The sequence below is a fragment of the Schistocerca gregaria genome, chromosome X (assembly GCF_023897955.1).
Source record: "Schistocerca gregaria isolate iqSchGreg1 chromosome X, iqSchGreg1.2, whole genome shotgun sequence".
In the NCBI taxonomy this organism is placed as follows: domain Eukaryota; kingdom Metazoa; phylum Arthropoda; class Insecta; order Orthoptera; family Acrididae; genus Schistocerca; species Schistocerca gregaria.
In genome coordinates, this window is record NC_064931.1 from 371743063 (window position 1) to 371766274 (window position 23212).

Sequence of the window (23212 nt, forward strand, 5' to 3'; positions counted from 1 at the left end):
GTAATTTTCCGGTTCGAAAAATAATTTGCCAGTAGTGAGATGTTTTCATCTGAAGCACCGGTAGATTCCATTCGCTTGTTCAGAAGGGGCGGCCATCTGTCAGGTGCCATATGTCCAGCAACGAGTACGGTACTTCCCCTACCGCTCCCATGCACCGCACTAAAAGGAAAAAAAAAACACGTCATCGTTCACTTTTTCCCAGCTCAAACAAATCAGTACATTGTGTAGCGACCGACGTGTTAAGTGTTACTGACGTTCTAAGTGCAAAATAAATTCTAGTTTCTGTGTGAGAATACTACGCCATGCCAAAGAGAGCTAGTTCAAAGTCTACTCATATAAGGCAGTGGCTGCAAGATTTTCCGCATTATACAACACATGGGAAAATTATTTTCTGCCAAGTATGCAACAAGGAGGTTAGTTGATGTTTTTCTTAGACTTCTTACTTTCCTGTCACTTAGGATTCTTTTTTAACGCTATCCTTTAGTAATACGAAATACTCTTTATGTGCGATTCTAAACTGAATTTCCCTTTTCTCTCGTATTAGGTTTGGAGTGTTAAGAAATCTCACTTAACTCAGTATGCAGATGGAATCGCACATACAGCTAATGTGGAACGAAAGTCAAAATTGAAGCAAACTCTTTTAACCAATAAATCTGGTGAGTCCTCCGAAAAAAACAAGTTCTGCAGTGATTTGTGTCATGCACTTGTGGCAGCAAACATCCCCTTTCGGAAACTAGAAAACCCTATTTTCAGAGGTTTTCTTGAGAAGAACTGCCATCAGTCTATTCCTACAGATTCAACTTTACGTAAGAACTACGTGGATTCAGCTTACAATGCTGCATTGCACAGAATACGAGAAGATGTTGGAGAATCTTGTATATGGATTTCTGTGGATGAAACTACTGATAGTCTTGACCGTTACATTGCAAGCCTGATTATTGGCAAGCTAGATCCAGATGCTCCACCCAGGGCTCATTTGATTTACTGAAAACAGCTTGCAAAAACTAACCAACAAACAATAGCACAGTTTGTGAACAATGGGCTTAAGGTGCTATACCCAAACGGAGTGGATGAGAATAAGGTGCTTCTGGCCGTCACTGATGCTGCTGCACATATGATAGCAGCGTTTCAACTATTAAAAGTACCCATTGATGTTGCACGTAGCTTGTGTAGTAAATGGGATCAACCGCACAGCAGAGCAAGTAAGGCTACAATTTCCTAAAGTAAATAAAGTAATATCTACGGTGAAGAAAATTTTTGTTAAGGCACCATCAAGAATACAGGCATTCAAAGAACAGCTTCCAGATGTCCCATTGCCGCCAGAGCCTGTTGTCACCCGACGTGGCTGATAGCAGCAGAATTCTATAGTACGCATCTCTCAGCTGTCCAGAAGGTGGTTGAAAATATGCCGGAGGATGCTGCATCCGTAACTGCAGCAATTGAGTTACTCAAAGATTTTTCTTTAAAACGGGACTTATCTTACGTTAGGGCCCACTACACATTTATGGCAAGAATAATTTCACAATTCGAAGGCTCAGGGAGACCTATGTACGACAATATTTCTTTGGTTGAAGAAGTCAAAATGAAAATTAATGAAGCGCCAAGTTAAGTAGGGGAAAAAGTACGGGCAAAAATGCAAACGGTTTTGCAGAAGAACACTGGCCTGAAGGAGTTGTGTGCAGCTGCCGACATGCTTAGTAGAAAATCCAGCACTCCTGACTGCAGCATTCCTGTACAACATGTGCCGAAAATGAAGTACGCCCCTGTCACATTTGTTGATGTAGAACATTCTTTTTCAGCGTATAAATTGATTCTGACTGACAAGCGAACAAATTTCACTAGAAAACCTAGAAAAGATTGTGAAGCCAACTATGCTCAGAATGTATGAAACTACGAATGTATTAATTAAACCATTGCCACATCTTTTTTTACGGAGATCTTTATCTTGCAGGAACTCAAAAATATTTGGAGTTATGTTCAACATTAATGTCGTAGATTGCTGTGCTCTGTAACTGTGTAAATATTCATTCTCCTTGTTTAATGACTAATATGTTCATACTGTCAACACTGTATTTTAATTTATTTTTATTTTCTCTGCATCATTTTTGTTAGAGCCTATTTTAGGTTTTATATAGCCTAAATGAACTACTGAAGGAGCCTATTTTAGGTGCCTAAAACACACTTTTTTACGACCAAAAAATCCGTGGTCTAGTCATGCAGTACTGCAGGTAGCCTTGCTCGGGACCTTACCGCAGCCACTGGAACAGCTGACTACAGTCTACAGACGACTGAACAGACATGGTTTATTCGCCCGGAGACCTGCAAGGTGCATTCCACTGACCCCTGGTCACAGGAGAGCCCGTAAAGCCTGGTGTCAAGAACGCAGTACATGGTCATTGGAACAGTGGTCCCAGGTTATGCTCACGGACGAGTCCAGGTACAGTCGGAACAGTGATTCTCGCTGGGTTTTTATCTGGCGTGAACAAGGAACCAGATATCAGCCCCTTAATGTCCTTGAATGGGACCTGTATGGAGGTGATGGTTTGATGGTAAGGGGCGCGATTATGATTGGTGCACGTGCACCCCAGCATGTCTTTGACAGAGGAACTGTAACAGGTCAGGTGTATCGGGACGTCATTTTGCACCAGTATGTCCACCTTTTCAGGGGTGCAGTGGGTCCCACCTTCCTCCTGATGGATGATAACGCACGTCCCCACCGAGCTGCAATCGTGGAGGAGTACCTGGAAGCAGAACATATCAGGCGAATGGAGTGGCCTGCCTGTTCTCCAGACCTAAATCTCGGTCGACGTATCGCTGTACGTTTTCAAACACCTACGACACTTCAGGAGCTCCGACAGGCATTGGTGCAAGACTGGGGGGCTATACCTCAGCAGCTGCTCGACCACCTGATCCACAGTATACCAACCCGTTGTGCCGTCTGTGTACGTGCGCGTGGTAATCATATCCCATATTAATGTCGGAGTACACGCGCAGGAAACAGTGGCGTTTTGTAGCACATGTGTTTCGGGACGGTTTTCTCAACGTATCACCAATACCGTGGACTTTTAAATATGTGTTGTGTATTGGTTCCCTATGTGCCTATGCTATTAGCGCTAGTTTTGTGTAGTGCCACGCTGTATGGCACCACGTTCTACAGTTAGCCTTAATTTATGAGCATGAGTGTATGTTTCATTCTCAACCGCTACCTCATGTTACGCAAGAATGCTTATACTGTATGATCCTTTCCGCTGTTGGCGCACTAAGTTTTCGATAAATTCACACTCTATATTTTGAACTCTCTCAAGGTCTTTATTTCCTCCCCTGAGACGTCCCTCACTGTCCCCGATCTGCCCGTTTTCAAACATTACGTTTGCTGTTGGATACTTATTAGTTATGTAGGAGCACAGGATTGTAGCTAAGCAGGAGAGAACGAAGTGTAACGATCGTATGGTTACTGCTGGAGAAGGAGCGTGCCCCAGGGAGGTAGCAGCGGTAAACAAGCGAGACGTGGTCGCAGCGTCAGTGACGCACGTGCCAGAGACAGGAATAAACAGGGCGTAGGGCGGAAGGCTTGCCCACAGCCCAGCCGGCGCACAGCTGTTGCTTTGTCGGTTCGCACCTCACTGTACCCAGACCACGGGTTGAGCGCTGAGGCTTCTAGTGCCACAACTGCTGCATGCTCGTGGACAAGCCTGCACGCCGTATTTCATCTCATTTACGGAAACGACAAAAGTACGTCTGGTTCAGAAAAATGACAAAGCAATTCGTTAGAAAACTTGTTTCTAGTTAGTGAATTCTGCAGACTTACGAGGCCGTTGTTATTACATGTAAAGTCACCCAGGTTATTCGTGTGGGCCGGCCTGGGTGATCGAGCGATTCTAGGCACTACAGTCTGGAACCGCGCGGCCGCTACGGTCACAGGTTCGAATCCTGCCTCGGGCATGGATGTGTGTGATGTCCTTAGGTTAGTTAGGTTTAAGTAGTTATAAGTTCTAGGGGACTGATGACCGCAGAAGTTAAGTCCCATAGTGCTCAGAGCCTTTTTTTTGTGCGTCACGTTTCCTTCTCAAATTTCTTCTTCGCAGTCGACGTTTCGACCCCTGTGTTTGGATCTTCTTCAAGACCTGCTGGTATCCGCGATTAATTGAACTCTGTCAATAATTATAGTGTCGCGTTTACGTAAAAAAAAAAAACGCTTTTTTACTGTGCGTGTTTTCAAAAGTGGTATTATTAAGAGAAATTTGTTCTGGCTGCTGTTGGTGGGCGATATTCATTAGATAGATAGACAAAGAAAGAGAGGGCAAATGTTTTATAGTTGTTCGTATTCCTCGAACACCGTGGCTGGTTACTTACTTTCTTCATTTCGTAAGCGATCAAGGTCGAAGCCTATAACTGATACCTCTGATGAACTAACTTTATTTCTTAGATATGTGAACCGCTTCTCGTACTTTCCATCTATAAATTCTACCTTCGAAGAAGACCTCGTCTTCAATTGAGTGCCGCTCCGAAGCTCGTGGTCGTGCGGTAGCATTCTCGCTTCCCGTGCCCGGGTTGCCGGGTTAGATTCCCAGCGGGATCAGGGATTTTCTCTGCCTCGTGATGACTGGGTGTTGTGTGATTTCCTTAGGTTAGTTAGGTTTAAGTAGTTCTAAGTTCTAGGGGACTGATGACCATAGATGTTAAGTCCCATGGTGCTCAGAGCCAAGCCAATTGAGTGCCTGCCAGATAAGCTATTCCTAAATCTACATTATACTCTCTCACCAATCAAACAAGCCTGTGATCATTCGCATCACTATTCATTGTGCACGCACCATGTCCTCTGCTAGTCCAACCTCACTCTGGAACTATACAGGGTAATTACGTTATGATGTTGTAGACTTTCAGATACAAACACAGACATTGTAACCATCAATGACGTATCCATGTCTCGACGGGTTAGAATCATTGTGAAATGTTGATCTCTCCCTGTACGGGAATCACAAAATGTGCAAGCGTAAGGGTTGTGGACTCCGTGACACATGGAAGTTTGTGTCGATCTTGGAAGTGTGCTTGGACTTCTGAAGTGGTTAAGACGACCGTCTACGATAAGTGAGAAATTCCGGTTCGAATCCTTGTTCGGTACACATTTTCATCTGTCACTAACAGCTGACGTCAATCCTTATTCGCAAAATGTGATTTATTATGTTTCCACAACCTGCCACACATTTTGATCCCCTGTACTGAATTAATGGTAGACGTCATGATACAGCTGTCTTTTGCGTTCAACATCTGTTTTGAACTCTTGTAAAAAGTTAGTGTACTCTCTTCCTAGCTCGACAAAATATTACGTATTTTCATTACTACAGTCTCAATTGTAAGTGAATTCGTCGCTACATCTGCTTTCCCTTAAATGTCAGTCTGTAACGAACTGAGCAATCATGCCGTGAATATTGTACTGTTCAGCTGAACCTGTAGCGGACAAAATGGCACAGAGGTTAGGACAATAGACCAACATTCATCAGGAACGAGGTTCAGATTCCTGTCCAACCATCTAGGTTCCAGTTTTGCGTCTTCGTAGTTTCTCTGAATCTTTTAATGCTAATGCATGAACGGTTCCTGTGAAACGGGCACAGTCGACTTTATTTTCCATTTCGGCACTTCTGAACTTGCGCTCCATCTCCAACGACCTCGTCGCCGATGAGGTGCCAAGTTATTTTTTATCTCCTTTGCGTTTCGACTAAATTTCAATAGTTGTCTTCACTGCAACAAGGCTACCCTGTGGTTTCAAGAAGTCACATGGGCTAAGAGACACAAAATGTGACATCCGCTGTAAAGAACAGAAAGCCACATCAGCTTTAACAAACAAGAAGTCACGGCAGCTGTAAGAAATAATAGTTCACTCTGGTATCTCGATTCAGCGACTTAGCCCGCTGTACAGATTGCAAGTGTTCAACCGCCAGACGGAGCTGTTATAACCAATGGCGCTAGGCTAGCATCCCCTCGCTGCGGCACCACACGCCGTTCCGCTGGGCAATTAGGGCTCCCGGCCTCCCTATATGTGCAGCTGCGTTGAAATGCAAATCGCATGCATATCCAAGGATGTAGTACACGTTATGCCATTTGACGTCTGTGCATGGTGCCTTCATGACAACATAATTTTAGTGGCCAGCAGTGTATTTTCCATACATCTTATATATCGACATCTACATCCACACTCCGCAAGCCACCTTACGGTGTGTGGCAGAGGGTACTTTCTCTACCATCGTCACTTCCACTTTTGTTGTTCCACTCGCGTATGGTTCGCGGGAAGAACGATTGATCCGTGTGGGCTCGAATCTCTCTGATTTCACTCCCATGTTCTTTTCGTAAGATATACGTAGTAGGAAGCAATATTCTAGTTGATTCTTCTAGGAACGTACGCTCTCAGATCTTTAACAGTATACCATAACGTGTTGCAGTGCGCCACTCTTGCAACGTCTGCCACTGGAGTTGGTGGAGCATCTCTGTGACGCTTTCACGCTTACTAAATGAACATGTAACGAAACGTGCTTTCCTGCTTTGGATCTTCTCTATTTCCTCTATCAGTCCTATCTGGTACGGATCCCATATTGACGAGCAGTAGTCAAGTATTTGTCGAACGATTTTTTTACAAGCTGCTTCCTTTCGTGATGGGCTACATCTCCTGGGGATTCTTTCAGTGAATCTCAGTCTGACACGACCTCATTCGCGACTAATTTTATGTGGTTCTTCCACTTCAAATCGCTCCGTACACATACTCCTAGATATTTTATGGAAGTAACGGTCTCTACTGATTGTCCTACAATCGTATAATAATATAATACAAGTATTTCTGTCTACGTACACGCAACAAGTTACATTTGTTTATGTTGAAGGTCAATTGCCACTGCTGCACCAAGCGCAGATCCTCTCCAGGTCTCCCTGCATTTCTCTACAATTTTCTAGCGTCGCGGCTTCTCTTTGTACGACGCTATCATCAGCCAAAAGCCTCATGGAAATTCCGACGTTACCTAATAGGTCATTTACATGTACTGTGAAAAGTAATGGTCGTCTAAAACTCCCCTGCGACATGCTCGAAGTTACTTTCACGTCTGAAGACTCTTCTCCGTTCAGAATGACCCCTTGTGTTCTGTTTGCTAGAAACTATGGATGTTAGCATGTGCTTGCTTGCGGGTGTCCGTAACTGACATTCAAATTAGGACCAGAGTGAAACTCTGATGCATACCACAATCATGAGGGCGCACATCAATCACACGAAAGGAAAGATGCAGAAATAATCTGGCCCCAATGCAGCCCATCTTCAGCCAACTAAACTTCACAAGGAGATTTATTGACTCAAAGACAAATATTAGCATGAAATTCAAATGTGAGCAGTATGAGAATCATAAGGGCCGTGAGTTATTGACAAATTTACGAACAAAAATTGATAGAGACACTGACAAAATCCAGTACAGGACCTATCTGAGCAAGTTGCTGTCAGGCACGTATGTGTGACTGGGGCCGCAATGAGATGCAGATTAATTGTAATCGCTGCTAAAGTGTCAGTAATTGAACAGTTCTCCACCTTATGGCTAATGAAAGGAAAGAGGTGCTAACTGCATACACCGTGAAGGCAAGGCTACTGCGTTGGAGAGTCAAATTCACTGACGGATTCCCTATTTGACACAGCAGCGTATAATATCACAAACAGAAAATTTCGGCGTGTAGACGACTGCCGCGATTCGTGGTCCGGTGCATTGTGATGAAGTTGATGGAATCCGAGGCAGAGGGTTCCAAACTCCACCGTGAATCTTTATTTGTCAGGGTGACTAGACAGGTAGGACTATAACAAACTACTCTCTGTTAAAGTACAGAAGAGCAAGTAAAGTCAGGCTCCTGCGACGATCATGACGGTTCTCCCTGTGCTTCCTTCATCACAGCTCCGCCAGAGCTTCTGCTTCCTTACGCTGGTATCAGCTAATCGCGGTCCAACAACAATTTTTTTGCCAATCATGGCTCTTAAACAAAACCGGCAAATCTCACACTACAAAATTGTCACTGTAGCCACCAATGACAGATCATCCCGCCAATCTCCATGCTAGCAGTAATCACGAGCTGACATAACAGTCAAACTTCCAGTCACAGCCTCCGCGAGATATCTGCAGGGGAAGCTCTCTCGAATGTGGGACTATGCTTACATTGCATACGTGAGACGCCGCAGTCACGCACCTCCTCATCGAGACGGCCACCTATTTCCGCGAAGCAGCAGACAGTTTCATACGCTATAGCGTCTGTCCTCCACACTCTCTCTCAAAACACGCTGCTTTGGACAACGGCGTTCGCTCTAGCAAAACGGTGTCCCGGGGCGTCCGCTAGCCGCTGATTGCTAACGTCAGAAGGTGAGTCACGGGGGAAGTCTTAGGTGCCTGTCCTACGGCCAGTGACCTCGCCCCCCCCCCCTTTATTCAACGCTTGGCCAGCGCAGCTATTGTATAGGCTGGCCGCATGTCTGGGAATCCATCACCTTTCTCCCTTCGATGACCACGCACAAAGCCGACAGCTGAAACATGCACGGTGATCGCAGAGTAGAAGGAGAAATAATGGTACAGGGCATATCAAACATAATAATGCAAGATTGACTGGTGTGGACTACAAAGTATGGGAGGGCCAGAAGGCCTCCCATCTTACATTTCCCGCCACTCACATTACATTTTTGTGCCGTATGTGTCTCACTTAGAAAACAAAATGGTGGTGTTGCCAAATACGTAGAAGAAGCCGCATATTTAACATGTTAAGCAAACCTGTCAGAACGGAAACGCAAAGAAAATTTTAAATTTTTCTACCTCTCAGTCGATATACACTATGTGATCAAAAGTATACAGGCCCCCTAAAAAACATACGTTTTCCATATTAGGTGCATTGTGTTACCACCTACTGCCAGGTACTCTATATCAGCGACCTCAGTAGTCATTAGACATCGTGAGAGAGCAGAATGGAGCGCTCCGCGGAACTCACGGCTTCGAACGTAGTCAGGTGACTGGGTGTCACTTGTGTCATACGTTTGCACGCGAGATTTCCACACACCTACACATCCATAGGTCCAACGTTTCTGATGTGATAGTGAAGTGGAAACATGAATGGACACGTACAGCTTAAAAGCGTATAGGCCGACCTCGTCTGTTGACTGACAGAGACCGTCGAGAGTTGAAGAGGGTCGTAATGTGTAATAGGCAGACATCTATCCAGTCCATCACACAGGAATTCCAAACTGCATCAGGATCCACTGCAAGTACTATGACAGTTAGGCGGGAGGTGAGAAAACTTGGATTTCATGCTCGAAAGTCTGCTCATGAACCACACATCATGCCGGTAAACGTCAAACTGCGCCTCGCTTGGTGTAAGGAGCGTAAACATAGGACGATTGAACAGTGGGGAAACGTTGTCTGACAATGTGGCGATGCGATTGCAGGCTGTGGGTATGGTGAATACTTGGTGAACGTCATCAGGGAGCGAGTGTAGTGCCAACAGTAAAATTTGGAGGCGGTGGTGTTATGGTGTGGTCGTGTTTTTCATGGGGGTTTGCACCCCTTGTTGTTTTGCGTGGCACTATCACAGCACAGGCATACATTGATGTTTTAAGCACCTTCTTGCTTCCCATTGTTGAAGAGAAATTCGGGGATGGTGATTGCATCTTTCAACTCGACGGAACACCTGTTCATAATGCACGGACTGTGTCGGAGTGGTTACACGACAATAACATCCCTGTAATGGACTGGCGTACAAAGATTCCTGACCTGAATCCTATAGAACACCTTTTGCAATGTTTAGAAACACCGATTTCGTGCGGCCTTACCGACTGACATCGATAGCTCTCCTTAGTGCAGCACTCCGTGAAAAATGGGCTGCCATTCCTCAAGAAACCTTCCAGCACCTGATTGAACGTATGCCTGCGAGAGTGGAAGCTGTCATCAATGCTAAAGGTGGGCCAACACCATATTGAATTCTAGAATTACCGATGGAGGGCACCACGAAATTGCAAGTCATTTTCAGCCATGTTTCCGGATACTTTTGATCACAAAGTGTATCTAGCTTTACTGGCTACACAGAGCCATCCTCTGGGTCACTCACAGATATCCACACACTCTCTTACAAATATGCACGAATACTGGGCACCAGGCTGAGGACCAGATGTATATCATAAGTGCGTGTCATTCGATCTTGCGATTCTTGTAATGTCGCACACAATAGAATAGAACAACAAAGAACCATCAGTGTGAGCCCAGTGGAACCCCAGATGTTCACAGTATATTGAAGCCATTTCTTATCAAGATCGTACCTTCAACTGAATGAATTTGCCTCACTCATTCTGTACAGAAATTAATGAACAAATTCTTTGGAGATGATATAAGGTCCAAACAACATCATTCATGCTTATAACTGGTACCACTTGTAAGCAACGCCTATTCCGGAGTCACACACATAGTAAGAACAAAACAATAGAGTTATGAAATGCAAATATGTGGAAAACCTGATAAGTCAGTGTAAAAGCCGTAACCAATAGTGAACATTTTAGATAAGGTCAACAGAACCCAATTATGTTAATGGTAGCTAGAATCAGAAATTAAGATAATAAATTTCGCGATAATGAAAGAAGGTCACTGTCTTGAAGGTGTGAACCCAAAATACGAAATTTCATTTGAAACATCGTAAGGAGTGTGCCAGAACTCTACATAAAATAATATATCCAACTTAATCCTATTCCTTGCATTGTGTTATCATTCAGATATCGATAGTAATAGTCTGAGAGTGAAACATGGGAGCCCGATTCTAAGCATTATTATGAGACGAGGTTTGTCTGCGACAATGGAAGTAGTAGTGTCGATCGAGGTCTCGAAGACAGCAGACGTGTCACGCTGCACTCACGTCGGTGATGGCAGATCTTACCACACACAAGGCCTGATTTCATTTATATAGCCAGGAAAAGTTTAGATGGCTAAACTACGCTTGAATTACACCTTCATCCACCACTCCCTTGGTGGTGAATTTATGTTTGTTATAAACCTGATTTCCTCAAATGAAATTTGGAGGCCAGTCTTCTGTGCGTGTGCGTTAGGCTCATTAATCTGTCTCTCAGCTGTTTCCATGGAATCAGAAAAAATTGCAAGATCATCTGCAAGAGCGAGACAATCGATTTCAAGATTTTCTTTCTTTAACCCAGGCTGGCATCATTTTTAATTCCTTGGTTTTCCAGTTCTTTGCGCCACTCATGGTTGGAACTTAGTGGCAACTATTTATTTTCAACGGATACAAAAGAGATACATGTTTGCACCTGAGAGTTACATGTTTGCACCTGTTACTGTCCTTCATAGTAGTCACCAGCATTGTGTAGAACCCGTCGCCAGAGACGTGGAAGGTGTAGTACACAGTTAGCAGAGCCTGTTCGGTTGATTTGAAAGTAGTAGACTTCCCGACGAGGTCGCGTGAGGCGTACAAGAAAGTGATTGAATGTGCACTCAATAGGATTCAGGTGGCGGCCCAGCGTAGAAAGGCGAGAGCTGACAGAAAAGCACGGACACATTGGCGAGAAGGTACTCTAGAAGTCCTTCCGAATTTCCGATAAGGCGAAGAAAAAGTGTCACAAAAACTTTTTCGTATACAACGGGTCGCTCCGAGAGCGGAACGGCGGAAAAAATTTGCCATATAAAACACTTAGATATAGGATTTCGTTTTTATTCTTTTCCTGTTGTGTGTAGTTGCTTAAAGAATAGTTATACTTGTGATTGTCTATGATATTTTTTTCTCTTTCCTTTTTTGTGTGTGACGCTGGTAGAGTGATACGTACCCATTCATAAGAACGCAAGTACTGGCGCCTGTAGGGTCATGATCTACTGTATGTGTCGTTTTTCTCAACACACTGCTACGTGTGTATGGTCACCTTCGAGGTTCCTGTGGGTAATCGCTTTTAACAACGACATGTGCTGAGTTTGGTCTCGTGTTTTGTTGGGATTGTGCGGTGTGAGGGCGAGAGAGTAACTCATCGAGCGTGGAGCATGCCTTGACAGTGCTGCACTCGAATCAGTTCGATCACCGATTAAATAAGTACACTAATTTTGTGCGAGGGACCGTTTCCGTGGTAATCGTTATGCTAAGATGGCCACCGTGACCGCCTTCGACATCATTGCGAGGGGTCATCTGCGTGGGATTTCCTTTTGTGAACGACAAACAAAGGCAAAACAAAATTAAGCGAGTTAAAAAGTTTAAATATCTCGAAGAATCGATAACAGCCACCTGGAAACGGCATTCCATTTAACCAAAAACATATACAACAAAAGATCAATATCGTTCAACGCAAAGTTATGGCATTACTGCAGTATTATCCGTCCCGAGGTCTTGTACGCTTCTGAATGCCTAGTAATGAACAAAAAAGGCCTAATCGAAAAACTGGAGGTTAAGGAAAGGAAGATTTTGAGAAAGATCTTAGGTCCCATCAAAGAGAATGGAGAATATGGAAAACATCATAATCATGAACTGTATTCCAACACATAGAAGATAACCGATACCATCCGGAGAAGAAAGATTATGTTTTACGGACATATGACCCGAATGAGCCCTGGAAATCTCATCAATCGTATGATGACCTACTTTCAGGAGAAGAAAAGAAATCGGCCTGGTTCACAGAGGTGGAGAAAGGTTTTAAAGAAGTGGGGATCACCCATGATGACATCTTGGAGCGGGTCCCACTCAAGGAGAAACTTGTGGCCTGGCAGGGTTTCCAAGAAAAGCCAAAACTAAAAACAGGAAAGGCTTGGGCCCAGGAGAGGAAGGAGCAACACCGAGAATGAATGCGGGAGCACTGGGCAAACATCAGAACACGTAAAGCAAGACAGTTGAAATGACGTGGTCCAAAGATGGCGCATACGGAATAATTGAATGAATGAATGAACCTGCCACCTATGAAAATTGTTTCCCTTAGATGGTGGCAAAGAGCATCCAATCACTGATTTGTATAACACAGTATGCCCATCGGATATTAAGGGCAATATACATATATACAGACTCAAACATAATAATGAAAGATGGACTGGCGTGATGGGTCTTACTGCCACGTGAAATCGCTGCTGGCAGATCCTCTTCCACATCTCAGATGAAACCCCTGACAGCCAGAGTGAACACTCGCCTTCTTTCCCGACCAGACCTGCCCGCAATCTTCCTGGGGGTTTCCATCACCTGTCTAGCTTCCAATGACAAGCATTCCTACCCTCAGTACTTCTTCAGACGTCTCAGGAATATTGGCCCGCTGGCTCAGATGTACTTTCAGCAGCAGGCAATACGTCAAACCTGTTTTTAAGACGTAGGGGGAGAGCCGTGCAGCTGGTATCGGCTTTCTCCTTCCACCCAGATAATCCCGACCCAGGCATAGTTCGTCAATCACTGCCAGGCAACTATCGACAGGTCAGGACGTGAGAATCAGGAGGCGCAGCTTCATCACAGATCCAGATAACACTATGGGTTCCGGAAGTACGGCAGCCCAGGGCAGCAGCCGGAATCCTGTCGACTGTGCCCGACACAGCTTCCAGCTGTTTGCAGACAGTGGCCAATTCCCGCTGGATCCGTACACAACGCATTCAGTCCGTATCCATCTTCAATTAACAAACAGGAAACCAAAAACAAGCTCTCGCGTCTTTTAGATGGCGCTGGGGACGATACTAATGATCACAGTCATAAAATGAAAAGCACGAGCTGCTGTATGACCAGTAGCTCACTGAACACCAATGCACAGCACAAGCTAGGCTATTTCTTGGAGGGTTCCTCTAAACGGGACATAGATGATCCCCTTTCCTGTACCGGCCGGTAGCATCGTGTCACAAGATCTAGTTTCTGTAATATTTTTCTTCCACACCACACACAATCTGTGCCTAGACACTGATTTAAAAATGTGTTATTAGTCTTGTTACCTTCTTGGGCGCTGTGAACATTGCTAATTGATCCCGGAGGGAAACGGAAATATCCCCATACACTACCAACTTACTGGGAGGGGGGGGGGGGGGGGGGGGGGAGGCGTGATGCTAGTTCTGGGCAACCTAGACGAGCACGTTTGCAGATGTACCAAGGAAACTGTATCATCTGTGTACATCTGGAAACGGACGTTTTCCCCCCAGTTGTAAGGTTCATAAATAGTTTGTTGGTATTAGGGAAAGGATCATTTGAGGAACTATTGCCTGAAGCTCATTGCATTGTCGGATGTGGGGAACTGGATCTGATCGTGCTGGCGCTTTAGTGGCAGTCTGGTTGGAGGTGCCCATCTCTTTAACAATGGCTACAATATGCACAGCGAACTGGACATAGTACATGTGTGTGCACTGTGAAGCAGTCTGGGCATAATGAAAGCCCCAGTACCTACACCGATGACAGCGATGGTGTACGACTGGCTGTTCAGAGGCCATTCATACACCTCATACAGACGGAATTCGAATCACCATGTAACTACATAGAATTTTTACAAATAAAGTACGAATGTAACATGCATATTTCATCGAATATGAGGGCGGCTGAATTCGCGAGGGAACTCAGCTTCTTGCTTAAGAAAACCGCCTCTGGGGAGCCCAAGACGGGAAGAGCGACCGTTTGAGACTGTCACTAGTGACCTGAAAGGCACTGTAGTGCTGTTTCAGCTGCTGTAAATATATGCCCAATCCTCTGGGACATCATTAAATACCGGAAACGTGGGTAGGTGGCTCTCCTCCTGGAAAGTGACCACTGCCTGTATTGAGTGGGTATCCTGCATGTGCAGTTTATCCTTCAGAACCTAAATTTCTTAATGGAGCAACTCACTATGCTACTGATCTTATTGCTATTGTTCAAAGTGCTATTCTAACTGATGTTTCTGCAGCTGTTGCAGATGCAGCTGTTGCCGTTCCAAGAGTTTCACGAGTTTTGCTTCCATGGTACTTTTCTAATGTATCTCAACGCCAATTACTGTGACCGATATTCGACCAGATGTTGTGAACGACTGAAACAAAACTCAATGAGTTTTGAGCAACAGGTATGGAGCCGTCAACACGGAGCGCCGTGTGGGAACAGAAAAGAAAAACAACGACGAAACGATGATGCGCCACTATATATAAACCAAGTCCAAAGAGTAATCTGGGGAGAGAAAGCCTGAGATCTAGTGAAAGCGGAGACCAAGAACGAATGGAGCGTTACGCCAACGAGACGCTAGCGATACGAATAAACTGCTGATTGACATTAAGAGTACACGACGATCTTGTCAACTGGGGTATCGGTTTCCATCTGAGCCCCACATGGGATATGGCGCTAACAAAAATACATCAGTAACGCTATGATACGACGGCAGTGGAGGCAGTGGACGGAATTGACAGGCAGCGCTAAAAGTAGTGAGAACGCTCGTGGACGTAAAGCTTGTGACGTCACAGCGTGAATTCCACGTTGCACTACACCGCGGAGCGTGAAACGAAGAATCTGCAAGTCAGATTTTTGCCCCGTGGAGAGGGACGTGGCCAACGAGATGCGACATCGTTTTCACATCCCAAGCAGAACTTAAAGAGCCTCAACGTTGTACTGACAAGTGAATGGTCCAATCAGTCATGTCAAAACCTACACTGAAATTTTTCACGCAGGAAGAATACACCGAGAAAAATGTCCTGTCTAATTTTTAGCTGCTAAGGCGCTCTCAATGTTTTTTTTTTTCATGTCAAGGTTACTCATTTCTGCCGCACGAAGAGCCGCTTATAACAGCGGTTTTTACATGTCTTGCACAGCTCGCGAATTGGCGAATAAGCAGGCATAGCGCCGAGTAGCGCGAAGTCCAAAATGCAGACACGTGAATTTTTAAGTGTTTAAACCATACCAAAACAGGCTCAAATCAATGTTTTTTTGAATAACTTGTAGTTCTTACCGACAGATAAACTGTTGCAGTAGAGAAAAAAAAATCAAGGCAATGTATGATGTTACATTACAGACTACTTCCATCAAACAGGATTTTAATTTGCTGAGATTAAATGTTTTATAATAATTACTGTAGCATAGGTCTTACGATAAGTTTTCAATAATGCTTATTTTACTAGCAATGAAACAGTTCCTTGTTTATTCCCAGAAGTCATCACCAAAATGCAAAGTGTGTATTGGATGACGAAAACAAATATTTTCCTTGTAAATAGATAAAACTTCAACCAGTCACTTTTTTAAGAAATAGATATTTATTATTCCATGAACCGGTTGTCGAATCTTTTCAGGCTCATCTTCAGATGATTTTCCGGAAGTTACATATCTGTGTCAATTATAATGCTGGGTGCTAGCTCAGTGACAAGAAGATGGAACAGGTTTTAATGTATAGCCACGACTATTGTTTATCTGTCGAACTGGATCCAGAATTTAGTTTTGTACTTTCTGCGACAGTATGGTCGGATTTTTTTTGTTAGTTTCCATCTGTCTGCTTCCACTGTGATTGCCACTTGGCACCGTACCACACACTTTTACACAAAATGTATGCCTATACACTGTGATGGCAAAACTTTGCCAGCATCCAGCACGTGCTATACAACTGTCACTTGTTACAAAGATCTTGATACGAAACTACGATATAGGCCTGCTTTGCTCAGAGACATTATTTATTCAATACATGTTCAAATACTTTAATCAAAACTGGCGTTAACATGAGAGTTCAAAACAAATAAATAAATAAATTACTACAAGAACAAACTTCAATTCATGTGATGTCTTCTTTCTGTTCGTATATTAACGTTTAATACAGCCAATTTATGAGCAAATACTGGTAAAGACTGGCATTGACATGAATGCCCAGGAATAAAATAATACAGAGTTATAGTATTTGCAATGAACTGCAACTGTTTGTATGACAATGAGCTTTACATTTAAATTTATAACAGAAACAAAACTTCAAATAAACTACTGACTTATTTCTGTTCTTACATTAACATTATCTGAAATATTAGTAAACATAGATTCTGCTTATTTCAGGTACAGGTAATATGCATAAAAATAATAGTATTTGTAATTAACTAGAGCTGTTTGAATAACCATGAACTTTGTATTTAAAAACTAGAACAAAACTTCAAATGAACTAATGTGTTTCTGTTCTTACTTTAACATGACCTGTAATATTAGTGAAGGCAGATTATTTCAGCTAGAGGCAATGTACATAAATGTTATACACTCATCAAAAAAAGTTTTGCATCACCTCGGTTCTGAGCGATCCGGATCCTGTACAGAAAATTGGAATAAAGATCAACATAAACATCATTGCCACCCTTTTTGTTACTCATAAAAACCACACATTTCTTGTTGTACCACCATACAGCGAGGCCTTCAGAGGTGGTGGTCCAGATTGCTGTACACACCGGTACCTCTAATGCCCATTAGCACGTCCTCTTGCATTGGCGCATTCCTGTATTCGTCGTGGCATACTATCCACAAGTTCATCAAGGCACTGTGGGTCCAAATAGTCCCACTTCTCAACGGCGAATCGCCTTAGATCCCTCAAAGTGGTTGGTGGGTCGCGTCGTCCATAAACAGCTCTTTTCAATCTATCCCAGGCATGATCGATAGGATCCATGTCAAGAGAACATGCTGGCCACTTTAGTCGATCGATGTCGTTATCCTGAAGGAAGTCACTCATCAGATGTGCACGATGGGGGTGCGAATCGTCATCCATGAAGACGAATGTCACGCCAATATGCTGCCGATATTGTTGCACTATCTGTGGGAGAATGTCATTCACGTACCGAACAGCCGTTACGACGCCTTCCATCATCTTCAGCGGCGTACGTCGGTGCCACATAGTGCCACCCCAAAACAGTAGGGAACCTCCACCTCGCTGAACTCTCTGGACAGTGTGTCTAAGGCGTTCAGCCTGACCTGGTTGCCTCCAAACACGTCTCCGACGATTGTCTGGTTGAAGGCATATGCGACACCCGTCGGTGAAGAGAATGTGATGCCAACCCTAAGCGGTCCATTCCGCATGTTGTTGGGCCCATCTGTACCGCGCTTGCAAAGATGGACCTCGCCACGGACGTCGGGAGTGGAGTTACGCATCATGCAGCCTATTGTGCACAGTTTGAGTCGTAACACGACGTTCTGTGGCTGCACGAAAAGCATTATTCAACATGGTGGCGTTGCTGTAATGTTTGCTCCGAGCCATAATCCGTAGGTAGCGGTCATCCACTACAGTAGTAACTCTTGAGCGGCCAGAGAGGCATGTCATCGACAGTTCCTGCCATCTTTCATATTGTATCCTATCTTCTTCTTTTTACTTCCTAATTAAATAATCTCAATTTATGTTCCTCTGGTTTTTCAATCTAACGTTTTTTTTGTTTTGAGGTTTTTATTTAATTGTAAAATCGAAAGTATATACTAGCATACAACAAAAATGTCTTTTGTACAACTTTTAAAAAGATATGTAATGCAAAAAAGTGTCCATTTACTTAGCTAAGTGATGGCCTATTAACAAAGATATAAAAAAATGTCGATAGAGATAGTTGTATTGCTGCAAACAAGCCCATTTCCTTATTCCAGGTACGTGATCTCTCTGTGCTATACTGCACGGCCAATCCAACAATATCTCGATCATAAGGAAGTGCTGGCTCTCTTGACGAATTTCATGGACGAGATCTTCTCGGATTATCAGTCGAGTCGTGGTTTCGCACTGTGGCAACGTTTCGACGAATTTTCTACTCATCTTTAGGCAAGGTGTCGGGTTGTGTTCCCTTCGTTCTTTTATAGCCACTGGATCGCAGACTCATCTCCCACGTGCCCAAGGGGTGGGTGAATCGCGTGCCTCCGGAAAAGGCTCGGAGGAGAGGCGAAGTGTTTTTCAGTAGCGAAGATAAACAAGTGGTCATAGCTCCTCATGTATGTATTTTAGAGCTCATGCCAGTTTTTGCCTTGCTTTAGTCCATATTACTACTTTTGAAAGTTGCCTACCCTACAACCTTGGCAACAATAGTACCAGTATATATAGTCTACTGTCAGAGGTGTCAGAACGGTTTTCGCTTACAACTTTCGACTCGTTCTTTTGCGATAGGGGGACTCTTGAGTCGTCGTCCCAGTCGAGAGGGCGATGCGGCAACGTGCAGACTGCAGTGCGAGCGCCGTGCGGTGGGGCGTGCCCACCAGCAGTCCTATCTGTTGCCCCGATTACGATGACCCTGGTTGTGGCAAACAGATATCCTACGACTATTCTACAGGCTCACGAAACGGCACCGTCTGTTACGACGCAAACTGAAAACATCAGAGGCCGTGGACCCCTGCGGCGGCCTGACAACTCGTGTCCCCCTAGACCGAGGTCCAGATCTGGAACCCGGCAACACAACGCAGACAAGACTGTCACTTTAGAACCTTACACTCAACCAAGCGTCAACATTTACCCTCTGCCGACCGCGGACGATCTGAAAATAGCCGAAAAAGACTTCAGGAGGAGAGACCAACAAGCGAGGGACCTTGCCGCCAGGCTTGGACTGGAAACACTGAAGTGGATAACAGCGACTCGTCAGATGAGGACAGCAGACACAGCCCACCCCCAGCGTCGGAAGCCGACTCCACGTAGTCATCTAACGACGAAAGTGATTGTTAGCCATTCCAAACCGTTTGCCATAAATGAACGAGAAAAAAGCGAAAAAAGTCGCAAGAAATGGAACATTCCAACAGGTGCCAACACTCGATTTCTAAATCAAACCAGTTCGACCAGCTTCCAATAGAGGGTGAGCATATAGAAGTGACGACGCAACCAACTGCACAGGAAACTGCCGCCGCCGCCCGTTCTGACCAACCACAGCCGCCGAAAGAGCCAGCAGCAAAGACACCACCAATCACGATTCAATATACCGGCAAATACCTTTTCTTAACTGCGGAGATAAAGAAACAGGTTTCCGATCCAATAAAGATCATATATAAGATGAAAACGGCTAAATGCAATTCTGAGACTATGGAGGATCAACGTAAAGCGCTCCGCTTCTTTCAGCAGAGGAAACTCCCATGTTTCACTCACCAGCCTCTCACGGAAAAATCTCTAAAATGGTGATCAAATATCTACCGGCGGAGGTGACAGCCAAAGAAATGGAAAAGCAACTGCATGCCAGAGGCTTCCCCCAATCCATTGTCCACCGATTCAAGTCTGGAGATGAGAATACTAATCAGTTGGTGGCTCAGCCCGTTTACTGTGTTTCCTTAGCTGCAGCACCAACAAGTGACCCTATCTATGATCTCCGCCATATAATGGCTACCCGAATCAAGGTCGAAACATACTGAGCTCGGGGTAGCCCTCCACAGTGCAAGCTTTTCATGTGACTAATTATTGTGAGCAACCTGCAAGATGCGTTCGGTATGGCTCTCCAGAGAACACCACTGCCGAGATGCAGAACACCGCGACGGAATGTGGGAACGCAAGATGACCTCTTTTGCACCCGAGACGCGCAACCACTGGAATCTGGTCCAACAACTTCGCCAACCACAGTCGCCTAAACGGCCGCTCCAAAGCTCGCAAGGACTGCTGTATGACCCGCTGGGCAAGGCCGAAATTTTCGTCGAGACATACGACTTGGCCGATCACGACAACAATGACGGACACTGCTGACCACACCAGCTGAAGTGAAGATGTTAATCCGCCACCTGGGAACTAGCTCTGGCCCCGGGCCGGACGGCGTTACAAGCGAACATCTAAAACATCTTCCACGCAAACCCTTAGTGTTGGTCACAAGGGTTTATAATATTCATCATTTGGATTCGCAGCTCTTGTATCTTTCATGTTTGCAGTTAGAATTGTTGGACGTAAGGTCTGCCAGTTATGCAAAACTGGCAGATCTTACATCCAAGGGACGGCCCCTGTGACCGAGCGGCTCTAGTCGCTTCAGTCTGGAACCGCGCAACCGCTACAGTCGCAGGTTCGAAACCTGACTCGGGCATGGATGTGTGTGATGTCCTTAGGTTAGTTAGGCTTAAGTAGTTCTAAGTTCTAGGGGACGGATGACCTCAGGTGTTAAGTTCCATAGTGCTCAGAGCCATTTACATCCAAGTGTTTATAATAGTTGGATGAGGTCGGGCAGTTTTCCAGGCGCATGGAAGGTTGCGCGAATCACCCTGATCTCAAAACCTGACAAAGACCTTTGTCTGCCCACTAATAGTCACGATCGGGACATCATTAGGCCAGATCAGTTTTCGTTCCAGATTTCGTTTTCAACTGAACTTCAAATATTGCGACTCACAGAGTTCATATGAATGTTTCTAATTATACAGTGGCCATATTTTTAGACACAGAAAAAGCTTATGACCGTGTGTTGACTGATAAGCTTTTGATCAAACTGCAAGACCTGCATACCTTGTCTACGTATAATTGGCAGTTTTCTCCGTCACCGGCAGATAATGATTCATATCGATGGGCAACGCTCCAGCGTTAGACGCGTACAGGAAGGTCTCCCCCAGGACTCGCTCCTATCCCCAGTTCTTTTCATAGTTTATGTTAACGACTTACCCATCCTACCACAGGTCGTCCTGGCTCAGTTTATGGATGACATGGTCTTACTCATTGGCAGCCGGCGGATTACTGCAGCGGTGGGAAGACTTCAACGTCAGCTGACGCTGACAGGACAGTGGCATCAGATAATCACATTCGTCTTAACACCGACAAAATTTAATACTGTCCTCTTCACCATCAACAACTTGCACGGATGAACGAAGTAAAATACTTAGGGGTGACCATGGATAGCAAACTCCTTTTCGTATTCACTACAAAAGGATTCAACTATTATACTTCCTATACCAATTGCACCCATTGTTGAGCAATTACTAGATGAATGTTCGAACGAAGCTTCGGCCATATAGAGGGACAGTTTTACCTGCAATTCTTTATGGTTCCCTCTACAACCTCTATAAGTGTGTAACGTGATTTGTGAAACACCATTAATATTTCACGATAGAGATTCGTTTCGTAATTACATTTGAATAAAAGAAGAGATTTTTTCGATGCTACTCACCATCACTGAAAAACATATTTACCGGAAAGGTACAAAAATGGGGCAGTCGATAAAATCACGAGATACGAATATATATTTTTTACATAAAGTTTCATAATAGCAGAAACTTCCAGTGCGTAACTTGTGTTATCTTTATGACGTAGACTGGCAGCTACGTTAAGATTTCTGGCCACTGGGGAAACATTTCTTTTGCAACAAGAATTGGAGCAAATACATGATTTATAATAAATAACATCGACTACTGCATGTAATACCTCTATTAAATTAACAAGAAAGACCCAGAATATTTAATAAAACAAAAATGAAAAAAAATTGAAAGGAAGTGGACGCTAATCTGCTACCTGCCCATATACAGCTCAAGGCGCTATTCACTAAACTGTACCTTCGACAGGTTAGTCATTCTTCCGTTTATGGTATAAATTGTTTGAAGACTATCTACAAATGTTATTATTGGATATTTGACTAGCTTTTGATAGATGGTCATTGTGCCGTAGCACTGAAATGGTATACTTTAATAGCACACAAGTCATAACACTAAAAACATCAAATACAGGAAGGCATTATCTGCCAATGATAGTTCCCAGTCATTTTGTTATAAAAAATCGTAGCTAAAACGACGCGGTCTTGAGATCCTCAACTCGCTGTTGCTTCTAAACAGCTTACATTCCTACACGTACTCTTTGATAAAGAAAACCCACCAAATACGTTGCTTAACTCGTTACAAGGGAATAGTCCAATCCGATATGCCGAAACCTGCCCTGAAGTTTCTTTTCTAGGAAGAATACACCGAAAAAAACATTACATCAAAATTTAGGTGGTGATAGCTGTAGCAGACAGCGCAAGAGCAACACTGCAGGTGCATAGCCTACGTTGATGGCGAATCGGTAAAACAGATAAAGCAGCGTGATCGTCGTATGTAAAGCGTATTTCAGTTTCCATTGATAGTTTCTCGGACCCTATTGTTCACAGTTACTATTTGCTAGAATTTGGAATACATGTAATATCCATAATAATCAGCAGTTGCCTTGGCGATATCGCTAAATATTGACAACGGAGGTAACTGAATTAATTTTCTTTGTGTTTTTTTCGTCTATGCTAGGTAACAGGATCCGTCTTTGTACAGATTCCAGAGATTTACAGTCATGTGCTGCAGATCTGCATATGTGTATTACTCAGAAGTTAATTTCTTGGACATTGATTCGAATGATGTCGACATTTCGTTAGAAATTGCG